The sequence below is a fragment of the Vombatus ursinus genome, unplaced genomic scaffold, assembly GCF_900497805.2.
Source record: "Vombatus ursinus unplaced genomic scaffold, bare-nosed wombat genome assembly UNPS02004596.1, whole genome shotgun sequence".
NCBI classification, from domain to species: domain Eukaryota; kingdom Metazoa; phylum Chordata; class Mammalia; order Diprotodontia; family Vombatidae; genus Vombatus; species Vombatus ursinus.
In genome coordinates, this window is record NW_020944374.1 from 4,674,338 (window position 1) to 4,679,279 (window position 4,942).

Sequence of the window (4,942 nt, forward strand, 5' to 3'; positions counted from 1 at the left end):
AAGATAAACTGCTTGAAATCAGGCTGTGGTTTTCACTTTGCTCTGTTTGAAACTCCAGTGCCTTGTTGTGACATTTGAGGGGAAGGGGCAGGGTTGGTTTCAGACACAAAATTCCACCAGGATTGAGAAATCCTGCAGAGGAAATTTCTTCTACCAAGGCAAATTTGCAACAATTCTGGAATTTAGTCTTAGAGAACTACCTAGAGCACCCAAAGGTTAAGTGACTTGCCTAGGGTCACATAAGTCAGAGGTAGGACTTGAATCTAGATCTTTCTCTAATGTCATGATGCTAACTTCATATATAACAGGTGCTTAACTTGGCTTGGCTTCAAATTCAGGATTCAAACCCAAGTCCTGTGGCTCAACGAAGCCAAGTTGGCGTTTCCTGTACTATATGTGGAGCCACCAAGGTTTGAAGAGATGACCAATTCCGCCCCCAGACCTGGCCATTGTCCTTTGCAGGGTTCTTGCTCACTTTCCCCGACCTCCCCCTTTTCATATCCCTTGGCTCCCCAGCTCTCTCACTGAGCCCGCTCTCCACTCGTCTAAACCACTGTTTCCCCACTTTTTCCTTTCTCAGCAGTAACCCCTCCCACATGCGCTCCACCCTGCCATACGCACACGCACGCACTCTCCAGGCGTTCACGCCAGGATTCCACGCACTGAATTCTGGGAGACTTTGACAACGGAAACGCCTTTGACTTATCAGACTTTTTGTCCCTTGGCGCTTTCCATCTTCGCCCCTCCCCTTATCGCCTCCGCCATTAGAGGTCTCTGCTCCTGAGGAGAATTTTGACTACGGTCGACATTGTCGTCCGTTTTCCTTTTCTCTTGGGATTTCTGAGGGGAAATGGCATCCTACAAACCTCCGGATGTCAGTGCAGGTGCTGGTGGAAGCAGGGGAGACTATGTTTCCTCAGCTAGTGAGAAGGTCGGAGCTGTCGGCACCCTCGGTGTCCCTGGGGCCGCGGGTGAACGTAGCGGGCCTAGCGGTCAGAACGTTTGTGATATGGCTCAACCGACCGAGGCATTGGAGGCAGTCGAGCTCACTGACCCTCTTGGGGTGAGTAAGCTGTTTGAGATGAGTAAGCTGTTTGAGATGAGTGAGCAGAGCAAGCCAGTGGAGCTAATAGGACCGAGTGAGGCGTTTGAACCGATGGGACTGAATGAACCTATGAGACTGAATGAGCCAGTGATGGGATCTAAGAAACCTATGATGGGACCTAAGGAGCCAATGATAGAACTTAATGAGACTGTGATGGGACCTAATGAACCTATGATGAGACAGAATGAGTCAGCTGTGGAACCTATGATAGAATCTAATGAGACTATGATGGGATCTAATGTCACCATGATGGGACTTAATGAGCCAATTGTGGGACCTAATGTGATGGGTCCTGAGTGTCAGAGTGAGCCTAGTGGAGAGAGTGAGCTCAACAGAGAGAGTGAGTCAAGTGAGCAGAGTATGCTGACTGATCCTGGCGAGGCAAGTGGGCTGAGCCAGGCAACAGAGATGAGAGGGGCAAGTGGGCCGCTAGAGGCAAATGGGCCACTAGAGGCAAGTGGGCAGAGTGGGCCCAGTGGGACCCCAATGGCATCCCTGTATGTGGGTGACCTCCACCATGATGTGACAGAGGCAACGTTGTATGCGAAGTTCAGCCCCATGGGGCCTATCTTGTCTCTCCGAGTGTGTAGGGATATGATCACCCGTCGTTCCCTGGGCTATGGCTATGTTAACTTTCAGCAAGTAGCAGATGCTGAGCGGGTGTTGAAGACCATGAACTTGGATGTGATCCACGGCAAGCCAGTCCGCATTATGTGGTCCCAGCGTGATTCTTCCCTACGTAAGAGTGGTGTGGGCAACATTTTCATTAAAAACCTAGAGAAATCTATTGACAACAGGGCCCTGTTTGATGCTTTCTCTGCCTTTGGTAATATCCTCTCTTGCAAGGTGGTCAGTGATGAGAATGGATCCAAAGGCTATGGCTTTGTCCACTTTGAAACCCAAGAGTCTGCTGAAAGAGCTATTGAGAGAATGAATGGGACACTTCTGAATGCTCGCAAAGTGTTTGTTGGTCAGTTTAAATCCCGCAAAGAAAGAGATTTGGAACTTGAGGCTAGAGCCAGAGAGTTCACCAATGTTTACATCAAGAATTTTGGAGAAGACATGGATGATAACAGACTTACTGAACTGTTTGGAAAGTTTGGACATACTTTGAGTGTAAAAGTGATGACTGATGAAAGTGGGAAGTCCAGAGGTTTTGGTTTTGTGAGTTTTGAAAGACATGAAGATGCTCAGAGAGCTGTGGATGAGATGAATGGAAAAGAGCTCAATGGAAGGCAAATTTACGTTGGCAGAGCTCAGAAAAGGGGAGAAAGGCAGACAAAACTCAAGCACCATTTTGAACAGATGAAGCAAAACAGAATCACCAGATTCCAAGGTGTTAACCTTTATGTGAAAAATCTCAGTGATAATATTGATGATGAACGTCTCCGAAAGGAATTCTCCTCATTTGGTACAATCACAAGTGCAAAGGTTATGATGAAAGGGGGTCGCAGCAGAGGCTTTGGGTTTGTCTGTTTCGCTGCACCAGAAGCAGCCACCAAAGCAGTCACAGAAATGAATGGCAGACAGGTAGATACGAAGCCTCTGTATGTAGCTTTATCCCAGCGCAAAGAGGAACGCCAGGCCTACCTGACAAACCAGTATATGCAGATAATGGCTAATTTTCAAGCCTTGCCTAATCCAGGGTTCAATCCCTACCAGTCAGCACCTCCTTCAAGTTACTCCATGGCGACTATCCCACCATCTCAGAACCGCACTGTATTCTATCCTGTTGGCCAAATTGCCCAATTCAGACCAAGTCCTCACTGGGCTGCTCCAGATGCAAGACTTCATCCATTCCAGACCATATCTGCTATTATCCATACAGAGGCTCCTAGACCACCATTTAATCCTATGAGACTTGCTTCTGCACAAGTTCCAAGAATCATGACCAGCCAGCGTATTGTTAATTCACCAAGTCAGCTGTTGGGGCTACCACGTCCACCATTTATTCGTACTGTGCGCAGAGTTCAACGATATAAATATACAGCTGGTGTCTGCAATCCAAAACGTCTCAATGCACAACTCCAAGTTAGCATTCCACAGCCTGCTGTCCGTAGTATTGAAAGCCAGGAGGCTTTAACCGCTTCCGTATTAGCAGATGCCCCTCCTCAAGAGCAAAAGCAGATGTTAGGGGAACGGCTGTTCCCGCTCATTCAAGCCATGAATCCTTCTCTGGCTGGTAAGATCACAGGCATGCTGCTGGAGATTGACAAGTCAGAGCTTCTTCACATGCTTGAGTCCCCTGAGTTTCTCCGTTCCAAAGTTGATGAAGCTGTGGCTGTCCTGTGGGCTTACCAGGCTAAGGAAGCTGCCCAGAAAGAAGCTGATAGCGCTGTTGGAATTCCACCAGATTAAAAAGAAGTTAGCATGAGAGCTCACAAAATTCAACACCTGGTTCACACAAGAAGTTCTAAACAGGGGAAAACTTAAATGTTCCAGAAAAAAACAAGTTTCACCTAAGTTTAAAAAAGAAGAGAAGAGCAGAAGCAAGAATAAAATAGATAGTAGAAACAAGAAAAGAAAGAAAAGGAACCAGTGAGCAAATAAATGCCAGTTATTCAGTTATGAATTCTAGTCCTAGATCATTTATTGATTTAAAAACCCAACAAAAGTTCAAAATAATAGAATATAAAAAAAAAAAAACAAATTATTCAGGCGGGGGGTTGTGGGAGGGGAAAAGAATTTTCATCACATCAAAAGCTTAACAGATATTTTTATTTTGGAAAAATTCAGGATATCACTACTCTTTCATTTTAAATTATTTATTATAAACTTAATATAGAACATCATTACAGCTAGCTAAATTTGATTTGCAACTATTTACACTTATATCCATTTAAACACATAAAATGACACCTCTCAGTCATTCTAAGTGTCCATTGTGGACAAAGGTCCTTTAATATTACCGTAATTTTAGATAACATAAAGGAGAACCAAGCAAAGACACCTAATCTGGACTGTCACAATACCTGCCATAATAAAAATTCCACATACAGTAAACAAAGGCAAACCCAGAGCCTTTGCTACAATTCCATCTCAGATGTTTCCAGAAAAAAGAGAACTAGGTGGGGCAAAAGATACAAAAGCTCTGGGAAAGGTTGCTGCCAAAACTCAGGGTCTCCTAACTGGGTCTCCAACTTTCATTTCCAATTTTATGTTCTACTTGGTAAGTGGAGACCAATCCAAATATTTCATGGATCGGTTTACAGTGTATGCTTATTGGCATACACTGCACACACCTACATATATATATGTGTATATATACATATATATATGTATGTATACACATATATATATGTATACACACACCTACATCTATATACACACACCTACATATATTTGTATGTATACACATATATGTATGTATACACACACATATATGTATATATGTATATATGTATGTATTTATTTAAATTTTCTCCATGCATTCCCATGGGCAGCTCAGCTGAATCACAGGGGTCTACAGAAACCAGCAATTAGCAGGTTTTTTTTATGCACCTACTATGGGTCAAGCACTGTGCTAAGCTCACAGAATACAAAGGCAGAAATGAAATAGTCCCTGCTCTAAAAGAGTTTATATTCTAATGGGGGAAATATTGTGTGTGTATTGAAGTATACAGAAGACACAGACAGATCAAATCCAAAGGGAAAGCACTACAACATAGGGGGACCAGGAGCTACCTTCTGGGGAAGTTGGCACTGGAGAGAGCTTTGTAGGAAGCCAAAGGTGCCAGGGGGTGGCAGTGTCGGGGGAGAGCATTCTCCATATGGGAGACAACCTGTGAAAAGGCACGGAGAAGGAGATGTGGCCTCATGCTGCAGAAGGCAGCCAGT

The 4,942-nt window shown here is 44.5% G+C and overlaps 1 pseudogene; it reads left to right on the plus strand.

Annotated features, from left to right (window-relative positions):
- Window positions 1-1,576: 1,576 nt before the first annotated feature.
- LOC114025314 lies at window positions 1,577-3,463 on the plus strand (annotated as a pseudogene).
- The last annotated feature ends 1,479 nt before the right edge of the window (window positions 3,464-4,942 follow it).